At 53.8% G+C, this 15,714-nt stretch overlaps 2 pseudogenes; both read left to right on the top strand.

Moving 5' to 3' along the window:
* The first annotated feature begins 8,816 nt into the window (after positions 1-8,816).
* LOC129195501 (feather keratin Cos1-1/Cos1-3/Cos2-1-like) lies at positions 8,817-9,585 on the top strand (annotated as a pseudogene).
* Positions 9,586-10,653: 1,068 nt separating this feature from the next.
* LOC129195278 (cyclin-Y-like protein 1) lies at positions 10,654-13,618 on the top strand (annotated as a pseudogene).
* Positions 13,619-15,714: the final 2,096 nt, after the last annotated feature.

Below are 15,714 nucleotides of genomic sequence, written 5' to 3' on the forward strand. Positions count from 1 at the left end.
GAGAAGGAGGTGGCTCACAGGGAGCACCAGGGTCAGCCACTAAGAAGCAGAAGAGCTCTTGCAGGGTGTTGTCTGTCGGCCTGCCCTGCAGAGGGAGAGATGCCAACAGGTCCCCGCCAGGCTGGTGTTGAGAGACAGCAACAGGAAAGGAAAGAGAGAGAGGAGAGTGGAAGAAGGAAACAATGGCCCAAAGCTCTACATAGAATGCCCTGAATCTCTGCCTCCTCTCCAGCAGCATGTTCTGAGGTCTTGGGAGGATCTTGCCAGGGGAAGCTGCCAGCAGATTTAGCAGGGTTGACACCTGTTGCCACAGTAGCGGCTGGTGATGCAGGAGAGGTCACAGCACCCAGAGGTGATGGGCACTCCGTCACGGCTGAGGATGCTGCCAACAGCAGCGGAGGTGGAGGAGCCCACAACGGTGTTCTGTGGGAAGGAGCTGAGGATGGGGCCGGGCAGGGTCACCACCACGGGGGAGGGCTCAATGACGACTATGGAGTTCTGGCACTGCCTGACACAGGGCTCATTGCAGCTGTTGGCCAGCGGGGTTGGGCCACAGGGCTGGCAGGGCTGGCACTGGTTGTAGCAGGACATTTCTCTGGGCAGAGGTTCACCTGGGAGAGAGGGTAGAGACTAATCAGAGCACAGGTACATGTGAGGAGCAGTTTGTCGCGAGTCCAACACCCCACTGTGAGCATGTGAAAGGCGCCTGCAGTGAGGGAAGAGGGTTTCTTGGCCTCATCCGGACATGGTACTGCAAAGTGCCACCAGCCCCAAGGTGGCTGATGACTATCTCTTAAAAGAAGAGCCTCCTCAGCAAGTCCCAGACACTCGCTGTTGCCCTTCTCCCCCCTCCCATGACAAGCAGCACCACAACCCAGCACAGGATGGAGGAGCACGCATCTGCATGACCAGAAAAAGGGCGTGGGGAAAGGGCTTCAGACTCACCTGCTTCCCAAGGAGAAGGAGACAAGAGAAGTGGATGAGAGAGCGAGGAGTCGCGCTGGCTTTTATGGTGGCCCTGACCTGCCCCAGGCCCAGAGGTAGCTTCTACGGAAGTGGCAATCTTCTAAGGTGCTCGTGATGAACAGAAATCATCTCAGCTAATGACATGGGCTGGGTGGTTGTTTTCCCCAACACTGCCTATTCATTTCCTGGCTCTTGCCATACCCATTCCCGCACAGAGGCGGCTTCTGAGTGCTGGGATTGAGAGGCCCCAGGATTTCCGGGGCAAGAATGTGTCAGTGCCGGCAAAAGACTCAGCTCAGGTGCCGGATAGGTGCAGGGCAGGCAAGTGATGTTGGCCTGGGGCACACTCGTGGGGTTGCCTGTGGCTGCATTGACAGGAAGGGGCCCAGCTGCTCCCAGCCCTGCAATTCCTGGCTGGTCGCCCAAGGGCTTTCCTTGCGTGAGGACATGCTGTGTCTTTCTCTTTCCCTCCCTCAAACACAGCTGGGGCAGAGGAAGCAGCAGTCCACCATGTGCTTCCATTGAGCACACGTACCCTGGGGTACAACACTAACATTTACGTAGCTTGCTTCAAAACAGCATATGCACACCTAGAGCTTTATAATAATATCAGCTTCTTGCAGTCTAGAGAAAAGTGTAATTTAGAAGTTAAAGGCACCGCTCTAAATGCAACAAACAGAGGGAAGACCAATTTTGAGGCACTGAGGGATCGATCTGAGTGACAGATGTCATCTACCTGGACGTGTGCAAAGCATTTGACACTATCCCACATGACATCCTTGTCTCTAAATTGGAGAGACATGGATTCCACAGATGGACCACTCGGTGGACAAGGAATTGGCTGGACGGTCGCACTCAAAGAGTTGTGGTCAACAGCTCAATGTCCAAGTGGAGATCAGTGACGAGTGGCGTTCCTCAGGGGTCGGTACTGGGACCGGCGCTGTTTAACATCTTTGTCGACGGCACGGACAGTGGGATCGAGTGCACCCTCAGCAAGTTTGCCAACGACACCAAGCTGTGTGGTGCAGTCGACACGGTGGAGGAAAGGGATGCCATCCAGAGGGAGTGCCTGGGAAAAGCTGTTCCCAGCCTTTTGGCCTTGGATGAGATGCAGGAGACTTAGCTTCAGGGCCCCATGGTCTGGGGAAGGCGAGGGGAACTCCCGCATCAGCTGGCATCACCACACAGGGGAAACCGCCACCGACCGGTTTGGCTCTGAAAAGCTTTTCCTTAAAAGCAAGCATCCTTGCAAAATGATTTGGCATTTGCCCAATGAAGTCTTTCATCTGGAGAAGCTGCAGCCGCATGCTCTGACTGCTCTAATGTGATTCCTGACAGGTCCAGTTGGCTGTTGTCAGTCTTTCCAGGCTGCCCCCAGTCTCCCTTTCCCAGGACACTTACTTTCCTGGAAACACCGCTACCACATTTGTTGTCCCCTGTAACCTCAAAGCTTTTACATGAGTCATGACCCTGGGAAACAGCTCAGCCCCTCAAGGCTGCCTGGAGGCAGCATGGAAAGAGTTGGCCAGGGTTCGAGGTCCAGTGAGACCTGAGTGCTGTGTCCCTGTCTGCGTCCCCATAGACAACGAGGGGCTGAGAGTGTGACTGAGGAACTGCTGGGGACCTCCCTGCCAGAGCAGGGATGGGGCAATCTAAGCAGGACAGATGCACAGGCAACATTGTTAAGACAAGTCTTAACAGAGACTCTGTTAAGTCTGGACAGAGACCGTCCACAGAGAGGAGGAGGCCAAAGAGGTTGGCAGCTTCCTCCTGACGACAGATTAAGGTAAAAGAGAGTTGAAAAGCTGAAGTGCCCGTCAGATTCCTCCCTGATGCCTTCAGTCTGCCATCCCAAGCTTTCCATTGTTACTGCTGGTTTCCCTTCCTTCCCAGGCAGCAGGTCATCCAAGGACAGCAGAGTGCATCCCCTGCTCCAGGGGCACCATGAAGCAGAGACCTTTTGTTTTGTTTATGTGTCCAGACTCTTCTCAGTAGTGCCCACTGGCAGGATGAGAGGCAATGGGCAAAAAACAACCCAAATAACATTCCATCTGAACACAAAGAAAAAACTTTTTGCTGTGAGGGATGTCAAACACCGGAACAGGTTGTTCAGAGAAGTCATGGAGTCTTCCTCTGTGGAGACAGACAAAACCTGTCTGGACGTAGTTGTAGACAACACGGTCTAACGGAGCCTGCTTGAGCAGGGGCATGGGACTAGGTGATCTCCAGAGGTGCCTTTCCACCTCAACAATTCTGATCCTCTGGCTTTCAGAGTATTTCCCTAGATTTGGGAGCTGGAGGGCATTTGGGCCTCCCCCCACAATCGATGAACCCTCAAGGCTGTCAACCCCAAAGAGGTTGGCAACTTCCTCCTGAGGGCAGCTTAAGGTACAAGCGAGTTGAAAAGCTGAAGTGCAGCCTGCCTGCCCGGGAAGACACAGCCACTGACTGTTGGCATGAGCCATGAGGGAAGGAAAGAGGAGCACAGGGCAGATACTCACAGGAGCCCTTGGGGGACAAGCCAAGGATTGCAGGGCTGGGCGCACTGGGGCTCTTCCTGTCAGCAGGATGAAAAAAGAAACCCACCAGAGTGCCCCAGGCAGACATCACCTGCCTCCACTGGACCCCTCTGGCACTTAGTCCATGTCTTCTGCCCACTCTGAGGCATGCTTGTCCCGGAAATCCTGGGGCCTCTCATCCCAGCACTCATGAGGAGCATCCGTGCGGGAATGGGCATGACATAACCAGGAAATGCAAAGGCAGCATAGAGGGACACAGCAACACATCCCTGGGATGTTTCCGTTCATTCGGAGCAGGCAGGAAAATTGTAGCTTATGCAGCACTGCCTTTGGGCCTCAGGCAGTCTAGAGGCCAGTATAAAAGCCAGACCAACTGGTCGCTCTCTCAACCACTTCCATCACCGCCTCCTCCTTGGGAAACAGGTGAGTTGGAACCCCCTTTTCTCCTCCGCCTCCTCCTCTAGGACGGACTCTTGCCTTCCACGACATCCCAGGTGATACCTGCTCCTTGGTCTTCTGTTAGTGTTCTGCGATCATGATCGTGGGAGAGAGCAGAGGCGAGATGGTCTGTCATGGAGATAGGCTGGGGCTGGGCTGGGGTAGCTTCTTGGCTATAGGCTAGGCAGGAGGATCCCTGGGCCTGGCTGCTGTCTGAAGAATCCCGCTGGGCTCAGGCAAATAAGCCCTTGTTCCCCCCTGCACAGCCTCTACCTCCCCACCCAGCAGGTGCCTTGGCTTCCTGTTGGTGGGGTCGCAGGCTCTTCCTCAGGTGTCCCTGTGCTCTGCTTCCCCCTGTCCTCTCTCCCAGGTTCACCTCCACCTTTGAGACATGTCCTGCTACAACCAGTGCCTGCCATGCCAGCCCTGCGGCCCGACCCCGCTGGCCAACAGCTGCAATGAGCCCTGCGTCAGGCAGTGCCAGAACTCCACCGTTGTCATCCAGCCCTCCCCCGTGGTGGTGATTCTTCCTGGCCCCATCCTCAGCTCCTTCCCACAGAGCACTGCCGTGGGCTCCTCCACCTCCGCTGCTGTTGGCAGCATCCTCAGCCGTGACGGAGTGCCCATCAACTCTGGGTGCTGTGACCTCTCCTGCATCACCAGCCGCTACTGTGGCAGCAGAAGGTGCCCCCCTTGCTAAAGCGCCCGGTGACAGCCCAGACAAGGAGCCCTGTGAACGCAGAAGATGATGCCAGACTGAAGGACGGAAATCGTGGCCATTGCTTGGAGAGGGGCTGGGCATGTCCCGCTCCTCCGGCAAAGGGTGTCAGCCCTTTGGAAGGGGCCAGCCTGGGCTCTCTGAAAACATGGCCGATGCCTCTCGTTCCCTTCCTCCACTCTCTCCTTTCCCTCCTTTTCCTTTGTCATTTTCTGCTCCCCTGGGCCATGAGGCCAGCCAAAGGCAGTTTGGGGGCACCTGCCTGCCCCTCTCCCTCTGTGGGGCACTGACTCTTGGCTGCCCGTGGTGATCCTTCCACTGTGGGCTCCTCTTGGAGACATCTTGTTTCCCTCTTTGGACTCATTAAACCCTGCTGCATCCCAGCCTCGGGCTCTGTGTGGTCCTTTGCTCTCTGGATGCTCTCTAAAGCTGTCCAGGGAGACAGGAGATCTGCTGGGAGGGAACAAACGGGTGAGCCGGTGGAGCCCTTCTCATTCCTAGAGGACTGGGAGGGCAGGACACACTCTCTGTGGGCCTGCTTCACTCCCTGTCCCTTGCAGCTCAGAACCACATCTCTGCCTCCTCCACAGGCAGCAAGGTTTTTTGCATGGGCCTGCAAGATGACACAGAGGAGCAACTGACAGTTCCTCCCATGGTACTGCAGAGAGAGCGCCGATCAGAATAGCCCACGCTCGCTCTTTGCAGCTCATGGCAAGTGCAATCCCATCCTGGGGTGCAGGGGAAGAACAGTTGCATGGCAGAAGCTCTCTCACCACCTTCTCCTCTTCTCTGCGGCCACTAGTCCCAGCCCCTGACAGGAAGAGGATCTTTGTTTGCAGATCTCTGGGTGCCTCGTGGAAATAGGGGTGCCAAGGGAGAAGCGAGAGCGCTTTCCCCAGAGCTCAGCCTTGCACAGAAGGGCCTCCTACCAGGATGCCAAGAGAGGAGAACTGTACTGTGCCCCTCCTCCCAGCTCCCACCTCTCCCAAAGCCGACCGATCATGGGGAACAGCCTTTGGTGCTTGAACCTCAGAAACTTGGGACTACAAAGACAGCTGAGATCTTCTGCACTGACCTGTCTGTGAAACACTGAGAGTGCATGGGTTGGAAAGGAGAGGCAATGCGGGCTGGATGGTTGGGGAAAGGAATGCAGGTGAAGGGGGGTCTGGGACAACCAAGGGAGCAGGTGTTTCTTCTCTGTCATCAGTTCTGATGCAGGACCTTTGCTAGCAGACTCAGAGATGAAGCAAGCACAGAAGCTCCCATTCACAGCTTTCCTCCCACACGGCCTTCGCGATCTCCTTGTTCGTGTCAGCCTTGTGGCAGGAGAGTTGGCGGGCTGTGCTCTGCCCGTGGCTGTAAACCTGCCACTAACTTCCCAGGTACACAAGCACAAAGGCCAGTTGACATCACTGCCCACCATCCTCTGAGGGGAACAGCAGTGGGAGAGAGAGACTGCTCCTGACGGCACAGATGCACAGCAAAAAACCCCACATAAATGATAAACGCTCATGGCACTTCTAATTGCCATAGATGGTGCAAAACAACAGGGACCTTGGCTGGCTTCCAGACACCCAGCCAGCTGCTCTCTCACTCTCCTTCCTCTATGGGACAGATTCCTTTAACTTATTACTAGTGAAACATAGAGCCGGATGGTGAGAAAGAGTGAAAAATCCTTCAAATACCTTCACTGCATCCTCTCCTCCTTTTCACAGACTCAGCCTCCCTCCTTCATTCACGACTCTTCTATTTCCTCCACCCCCAAGCAGCACAGTGGGATGCGGCATGGGGGGTTGTAGTCAGTACACAGTCAGTCCTTTCTGCCGCAGTTTCCTCTGCACATTTTTCCCTGCTCCAGTGTGAGCACTTCCCATAGGTTGCAGTCTGTCAAAACCAGCTCCAGCATGGGTCCTGTCCACAGGCTGCAGTCCTTCCAGATAAGACTGCTCCAGCGTGGGTCCTCCAGGGGCCACAGTTCTGCCAGCAGCCTGCTTCAGCACAGGCCCTGCACAGGCCACACTTCCTGCAGGGGATATCCTAGAATCCTGGAGTGGTTTGGGCTGGAAGGGACCTCAAAGCCCATCTAGTTCCAAACCCCCTGCCATGGGCAGGGACACCCTCCACTAGACCACGTTGCCCAAAGCCCCACCCAGCCTGGCCTTGAGCACTTCCAGGGATGGGCCATCCACAAGTTCTCTGGGCCTGTCCCAAGGATGTCACGTGGCACAAAGTCAAATGCTTTGCACAAGTCCAGGTGTACAGCACCAGTTGCTCTTCCCTTATCCACTAACGCTGTAACCCCATCGTAGAAGGCCACCAAATTTGTCAGGCACGATTTGCCCTTAGTGAAGCCATGTTGGCTGTCACCAATCGCCTCCTTAATTTCCATGTGCCTTAGCAGAGTTTCCAGGAGGATCTCCTCCATGACCTTGCCAGGCACCGGTAAGACTGACTGGCCTGTAGCTCCCCGGCTCTTCCTTTCTTCCCCTTTTTAAAAATGGGGATTGTGTTTCCCCTTTTCCAGTCAGTGGGAACTTCACCACACTGGCACAGCTTCTCAAATACGGTGTAGAGTTGCTTAGCCGCTTCATCCATGAATTCCCTCAGGATGTGTGGAGGCATCTCATCAGGTCTCATGGACTTGTGCGTCTTCAGGTTCCTTAGATGGTCTCGAACGTGATCTCCTCTGACAGTGGCTGGTTCTTCATTCTCCCAGTCCCTGCCTTTGCTTTCTGACTCTTGGGTGGTGTGGCTAGAGCACTTGCCAGTGAAGACTGAGGCAAAAAGTTGTTGAGTACCTCAGTCTTCTCCTTGTCCCAGGTAACCAGGTCTCCCATTTCATACGGGAGGGGTTCCACATTTTCCCTAGTCTTCCTTTTATCACTGACGTACCTATGTAAGATTTTCTTGTTGTCCTTGACATCCCTGGCCAGTTTTAATTCTGTCAGGGCTTTAGCCTTTCCTAACCTGATCCCTGTGTGCTTGGACAATTTCTCTCTATTCCTCCCAGCCTACCTGCCCTTGCTTCCACCCTCTGTAGGCATCCTCATTGTGTTTGAGTTTGTCCGGGAGCTCCTTGCTGATCCCCGCAGGCCTCCTGCCGTTTTTGCCTGCCTTCCTCTTTGTTGGGATGCATCGTTCCTGAGCTTGGAGGACGTGATCCTTGAATCCTTGTCTCTAAATTGGAGAGATATGCATTCGATGGATGGACCACTCGGTCTACAAGGAATTGGCTGAATGGTCGCACTCAAAGAGTTGTGGTCAACGGCTCAATGTCCAAGTGGAGAACAGTGACTCAGGATTTTATGGGGGATATGGAATTCCTGGTGCTTGACCTCCAAAGGTGTTTGAATCAAAGCTCTTGGCTTTCTTGGCCTTTCTCCCTGTACATAAAGCAAGAAGTGGAGGGCACAGGAGGCAGAGACTGCATTTCAGCTGGCAAGGGCAACCCGCTACTCTGCGGTGCTCACGGACACACCAGGGGAGAGTCCCCCTGCTATGACCTGCGTATGCCCTCGTGATGAGGGTCACACAAGTACAGACCGACACACGTGTGCTCGTGCACGCCTGCATGGAGCCATGCCAAAATCTGTACGCTCACATAAAGCCAAGAAAACATCAGCAGCTGTGGCCTCTGCTGAGGAGATGCTGGGGAGCCTGCTGGCAGGACACGACTCAAGTACCCCGGGGAAGGACCGGGCCCCAGACATGCTCACGGTGTTGCCTGAGGACCTGCAGAGTCTGCACAGAGAGGGGATGAGGCCAAGGAGCCCAGCAAATGCGTCCTGACAGCACTGTTAGTGTTGCAATAGGGTCAAACCCTCCCAGCAGAAGCCCACTGGTGTGCAACAATGAGCGACCGTCAGAGAGATGTGCCATGTCCTCTCAAATGGCAGTCCTTGGGCATCCGGTGCCCACATCCTAACCACAAACAAGCCCACAGGAATGACCCAGGTGCACATCAGTTGCCTGCACAGGATGCCATCAGCACTGGAGCTGAGTCTTCTGCCTGCGCTGACGTGTTTCTGCCCTGGAAATCCTGGGGCCTCTCGTCCCGGCACTTACAGAAGCCTTCACGTGGGGAAGCACGTGGCATAAGCCAGGAAATGAAAAGGCAGCAGTGCAGGAAACCAGGACACAGCCCATGCCATTAGCTGGGATGCTTTGCATTAGGCATGAGCTTGTCAGAACATTATTACTTCTACAAGGGGTGCCTCCGGGCCTGAGGCAGCACGAGACTCCTATAAAAGGCAGCCCAAGTCTCTGCTCTCTCATCCACTTCTCTCGCCTCCTTCTCCTTGGGAATCAGGTGAGTGGGAAGCCTCTTCTCCTCCTCCTTCGAGATCAGGTCTTTCCTCGATGCATGTCTCCGCTGATACGGACTGCCCTAGCCCAGGGCTGGGAGCTGCTTCTCATGGGAGAGGCAAGGGCAGAGAAGGTCTTCCACAGAGAGGGGCTGGGACTTAGGTGAGGCAGCTCCTGGGCTGTGAGCTGGGCAGCGTCTGCTGGGCCAGGAGGTGCCCTGCCTCCCGTGTGGTTGGGTGCAGTGCTGCTTCTCAGGTGCCCCTGTTTTCTACCTCTCCCTACCCTCTCTCCCAGGTGAACCTCTGGCCCAGAGACATGTCCTGCTCCGACAAGTGCCAGCCCTGCCAGCCTTGCCTGCCCTGCCAGCCCTGTGGCCCAACCCCGCTGGCCAACAGCTGCAATGAGCCCTGCGTCAGGCAGTGCCAGAACTCCATAGTCGTCATTGAGCCCTCCCCCGTGGTGGTGACCCTGCCTGGCCCCATCCTCAGCTCCTTCCCACAGAACACCGTTGTGGGCTCCTCCACCTCCGCTGCTGTTGGCAGCATCCTCAGCTGTGATGGAGTGCCCATCAACTCTGGGTGCTGTGACCTCTCCTGCATCACCAGCCGCTACTGTGGCAACAGGTGTCAACCCTGCTAAATCTGCTGGCAGCTTCCCCTGGCAAGATCCTCCCAAGACCTCAGAACATGCTGCTGGAGAGGAGGCAGAGATTCAGGGCATTCTATGTAGAGCTTTGGGCCATTGTTTCCTTCTTCCACTCTCCTCTCTCTCCTTCCTTTCCTGTTGCTGTCTCTCAACACCAGCCTAGCGGGGACCTGTTGGCATCTCTCCCTCTGCAGAGTGGGCAGGCAGACAGTCGTGCCTTCAGGTGCTCCCTGTGAGCCACCTCCTTCTCTTCTTTAGACTCATTAAAGTTGTGCTGCATTCAAGCCTGGGCCTCCGAGTCCTCCTTCCTTCTGTGGCAAGTCTTCCAGTCTGGTTATGACAAAAGGTGGCTTCTTGGGGAGAATTAGCTTGGGCGCAAAAGAGGACCCTTCCTTATTCCCAGAAGATGGGAAGGGTAGGACTCACTGCCCTGGGTTGTCTTTTTTGCCCTGTCCTTGGAGTTGAGGAAGATATTCTTGGCTACTTCACAGCAGATGGCCACCATTCCTTCCAGCCTTGCTGTATATCTTCCTAGATGGGCCTGAAGCACTGCTTCCTGGATCACATTCTGTGAATGGGGAGACCAAGCCCTGTGTGAGGAGCCCATGGCTGCCAATGGATGAGGTCAGCAGCCCCTCTGGCACTCTGGGAAGGGATCTCCTCTAGCTCTGGATTGAGCTGTGCTGGGGGATGAGGCTCGAATAGAGGATGGCTCCAAAGGGCACGCAGGGCTGAGGTAATGCACAAGTTAGGATTGGTAGCAACCACACAATGGAGTCCCCACTCTCTGTGAACCCAGCACCCCCATGGGCCACTGCAGCTCTGGGAGAGCACCCAGTGCCCAAATACCCGTGGCTGCTCTGTGGTTCCTTGTCTCCTTTAAGCCTAGGGCAGCTTTCCTGAGCCTTTAAGGTTGTACCACTGCCAGATCCCAGCTCTGCTCTGGAAAGGCTCTGTGCAAGAGCAGTTACCCCCTCCATCCCCACTGGGCCACTGCGGCAACAGTGGGACACATTTCTGTGCTCAGAAGCTTCTCTGATCTGTCTCTGCTGGGCCATTCGCATGTCTCCTGTGTTGGCTGATATTCTCAGGCACCAGCTGGACCAAAAACCTTGGCATATCAGAGGCCTTGGCCAGGAGGAGGTGCCAAGGCAGAAGGGTGGCCATGCACATCGGGAGCTCTGTGGACTGCCTTCCCCGCAGCAAAAGGTGAAATTCCAGCAGAGGGGCTTTCTGCCTGGAGGCTCAGTTATGAGATCCTTCATCTGCCTCCTAGCCACCCAACTGTGAAGCAAAGCGATGAAGGCGTTGAGGCACTGACCCCATCTTCCCTGTTATCGAGGTCTGTGTAAGCCCAGCTCAGCAGGCCCTAAGTCCACAAAGCATCTGCTCCCTGCATATCCCTGCAGGAAATCCCCGCTCTCTGGCCACCATCCCACCATTTACAGGCAGACGGTGACTGGGCAGATGGCAGCAGTGCGCAGAGTGTCCCCACAGTAACATGAGCTCTCCGCAGCCCAGTGATTCCCTACCTTCTCATGGCTTGTTTCAGGTGTTCATCTTCCCTGAGCCTGGGTGAACTACTACTTAATTAACGCTGTTAATGCCAACATTTAGGTATGCTTTTCAGTGATACTTGAAGATTTTTTAGATGTCAGACTTCAGTCCCAGGTAGTGGTCTAAATCCTGGCATCCCTCAGGTATCCATGGTCTCCTGGGTGCAGAAAAGGAACTCCTGAAGGCACTTATGGCTCAAAATAACATCTCAGGCGTACAGTGCCCCATGGACCACATGAGGTTCTACTCACGCTCCTCCTGCCTACAGTTTGGGGCAGAGGCGCCATCTTTGTCCATCCCTCTGGGTGCTGGGCACCTTCTTTCTGTGCCCAGAAACCAAGGCTTCACCTCCTCCTTCATGAGACCTGCCGCCCCTGCACTGGGGTCTGTTGCCAGCACCCAGGCATCTCCAGTTCCTCCCCACTGTGGGCATGGCCCCCACGGGTAGCCCCACAGGTTGAGAATTGGTCGTGCCCTGGGGACACGGTGGTACAGGACAGGCACCAACCCAACCATAGCACAAACAGGGGGGATGACCCTGTCTGTACTCAGCTTCCCTGGCTCCCCAAGTGCTCTGAGGCAGGGACAGCCTGAACTCTGCTCACATCGTCACTGCTCCTCACATGCAGGCCAAGGCTTTCCCAGCGCTGCAGTCCCTGGCTGTTGGAGATCTGTCATTACCCCTTGTCTGCTCCATGTGGCTTCTTGTGATGACAGAGCCTCCGTCCTCTTTGTAGCCACCCTTTAAGTAGGAGACTACTGTGATGAGGTCTCCCTCGAGCCTTCTGTTCTCCAGGGAGAAAAGATTTTCCTCCTTCAGTCTTTCCTCATAGGATAGGTTCTCTAGCCCTTTGGTCATCTTTGACACATACAAGGTGATAGCAGCAGGCGGCAGATCAGGATCAGTGGAGGCCAAGTCAGGGGACTCAGATCCCAGCAGTGGCAGCTCCCATCTCCAGCACATTAGTGACCAGGCTTTCCTAGGTGGTTTAGCTCTGGAACCTAATCTACCTGATCATCCCAGATCAAACACAATATTCCTGAGCAAGTCTCAAATAGATGTGCAAGAGAAGAGGAGGAGTAACCACACTGACCGTGTTTCTCCTGGGCAGCTTAAAAAAATATACAGCTCATGCTCAACAATAGTCATAGATGACCGTGCAGTCAATCAATCTGATCTTGGAAGCATGATAAAGTGCATCATTAGCAATATTCTACTGTATAAAGAACAGAGATTCAGAGAGATGACTGGATGTTTTTGAGGAAAAATCTCATCCTCTCACACAGGAAGAAGTTCCAGATGACTACTACAAGCATGGCCCTGATCGCAAGCACATCCACCAGTTAGTTTGTGTCGTGGTTTAGGCCCAGCTGGCAGCTGAGCGCCACGCGGCCACTCACTCACCCCTCCCCCAGCGGGATGGGGAGGAGAAGTATAACAAAAGGCTTGGGTTGAGATAAGGACAGGGAGAGATCACTCACTAATTATCGTCACGAGCAAAACAGACTGAACGTAGAGAGGAGATTCATCTAATTTATTACTAAGCAAAACAGAGCAGAGGAATGAGAAATAAAATCTTAAAACACCTCCCCCCACCCCTCCCATCTTCCTGGGCTCAACTTCACTCCCGGCTTCCACTTCCTCCCCCCTCAGCAGCACAGGGGGGGCGGGGAATGGGGGTTGCGGTCAGTTCAGCACACATTGTCTCTGCCGCTTCTTTGTCCTCAGGGGGAGGACTCCTCTCAACATTCCCCTGCTCCAACATGGAGTCTCTCTCCAAGGTCCTTCACAAACTGCTCCAGTGTGGTCTCTCCCACGGGGTGCAGACCTTCAGGAGCAAACTGCTCCAGCGTGGGGTCCTCCACAGGCTGCAGGTGGAATGTCTACACCCCCTCATCCTTCCTCCATGGGCTGCAGGGGGACAGCCTGCTTCACCATGGCCTTCACCACGGGCTGCAGGGGGGATCTCTGCTCCGGTGTCTGGAGCACCTCCTCCCCCTCCTTCTTCACTGACCTTGGTGTCTGCAGAGTTTCTTACACCTTCTCACTCCTCTCTCCGGTTGCAAAAGCTCCTCCAACTGTTTTGTTTTCCTTCTTAAATATATTATCACAGAGGCGCTGATTGGCTAGGCCTTGGCCAGGGGCGGGTCCATCTTGGAGCCGGCTGGCATTGGCTCTGTCAGACACAGGGGGAGCTTCTAGCAGCTTCTCACAGAAGCCACCCCTGTAGCCCCCCCGCCTCCGCTACCAAAACCTTGCCACGCAAACCCAACACAGTTTGGACGCTTTCAGTGTTCCACAGCTGATAGCTCAATATGCAGTTTGGTTTATCTGGAAAGGCTTTTAACCTATGCAGAGATTGACATATGCCCTAGTAACTGAAAGAGGATAGTCCCAGGAGATGTAATTCTGGCTTCTACACTTGCTCCATGCAGTGACAATGAGGATGTCATTCCCCAGCAAGGTTAGAAGATACATGGAGAAGATAATGGCACACGGGACCATGTGCTCACCTAGAGAGGTCGGGAAGCCCAGAGGAATGACATCAGTTACAGGTGTAACTTGTTCTCCTTTGCCATGGCTCTAAAAATTACAAAGGAGGTTATCTCAAAGTACAAAAAAAAAAAAAGAAAAAAAAAAGAAAAAAAAAAGAAAAAAAAAAAAAGAATGTGACGGAAGGCCCTAACCAGTACAAATTTCAGCTCGAGATTGCAAATAATCACCTGCATGATCATCCACACTAAGCCAATTCTGTCCCCGGAGGAATGCGTTCTCTTAAACCAAAAGTGAACATAAATGGAATTTAAGGATGCTATAAAAATAGCAAAGTGCAGTGGGTTTTTTTCCAGTTCAGCTACTCCTGACATGTAGCTCTCAACAGTTTGAAGACGATAATGAGAATTTTTTTTTTAAATGTACTCCTTTTTGACTCTGAGCCATGCTATTCTCCCTTGTGTGATTTTATTCTTTCAAAGAATAATTGCAATTTCCCAGTTCTCAGAAAGATGTCAAATGGGAGTCTTGTCCATGTTCTTTCCTGACTGTGTTCCTTGTCCTGTCCTCCACCTTCTTACTTCTTGCTTATGTTTATGTGGGATCCACACCGAGCTGAGGGGCATTCTGAGACCAACACTCCTGTTTGTGTGTGAGAAAGTCAGAAAACCACCTCCAGGAGGACATCCTGGGGGCGATCCTACAGACGGCCATGTGGAAGAATCATCCCCTGAGCTCTCCACAGACACAACGTGCATCCAGTTTTCTAACTGTAGGTGTAGGCGAGGAAGCACAGAAGATGTGAACATGTTAACTGAGCAGGTTAATGCAGAACCTGTCTTTGCTTCTCAGTGGCCATCCACCTTTCCGTCCCTCTCAGGCACATGACACCTCTTTTCTTCACGTGCCTCATTCTCTTTGCCTCCTGATTGTCCCTGTTCTGTCTCTCCTTCTCACACATCCCAATTTGATACAGACTAAGTTCTGCCTGTCACTCCAGAAGGCTTCACTGCTTACACATACACTTTTACTGTCTCAGAAAGGAAAACTCAGCTAAACCATCTTTGTAGCCACCAGGGCTGGTTTTGTCACCTTCCCACACAGTTGCTCTCCAAGGTCAGCTCTTTGCTCCACCAAATGGATTTAGCATGACACGGTGCACAGAGGGACAAACTCATTCCTAGAAATGGACTGAACAGCTGGCTTTTGTCAGGAAATGGGGGCACCGGGATTCTCGCCAGCAAAACAACGGTGATTCCCCTGAGATGGAGGAGAGACATGAAAAGCAATGGATTGGCTTGGGGCATGGGTGGGAATCCAGTAGAACAGACAGTCTTCCCCAGTCTCTGGATAATGGGTCTTTTTCACATGCCGAGGGTTTGGCTGATGTCCAGGTGCGTGGCTAGGAAGGGATTTTTCCTTCCTCGGGCTATTTTGGCTAGGAATACACCCACAAGAGCAGTCGTGTCTCACCACAAGGGCTCCTTTCTGCAAGAGTGTGCTTCAGAATGAGAGCGGGAAAAGCCAGTCAGATACATCTTCTTAATACTCATTCCCATGCCTCAGTTAGTTTCATCTCAGGGGGTTTGATGGAGCCTGTTGTGGTTCATACGGCATCCCTCAATAGCTCTCCCCCAAGTCCAGGCACTCCTTGAACTTGACGGTTTTATTGGGCTATTTTGCTTTTTTTCCCAAGACCCTGGATCTGAACTCAGACCAAAAAGTCACACCAGCATGCTGTTGCTGACCTTTGTCTTTGCTACACAGGCTGGGGAGGCAGAGACCCAGCCTCACCACAACCCCGGCATGCCACTGCTGGACAAGCTTAGGTCTACAAGCACGCAGTGCTGGGGAGGGAGACACTGCACAGGGAACACACACAGACACACACAGACACACTTTTTCTGTGTGATCACGCATGCTGTGGTTACCAGTGTGGGCTCAGTGGAGAGACAGGTGGTGCTGTCCTGCAGCTTGGCATCCTGCACATGGAAAAACACCGGGGATTTCTCCACAGAAAGCACAGAGGAGAACCTCTCTGAATATACACAAGGTTTGGATTTATCCATCCA

The sequence above is a fragment of the Grus americana genome, chromosome 22, assembly GCF_028858705.1.
Source record: "Grus americana isolate bGruAme1 chromosome 22, bGruAme1.mat, whole genome shotgun sequence".
NCBI lineage: Eukaryota > Metazoa > Chordata > Aves > Gruiformes > Gruidae > Grus > Grus americana.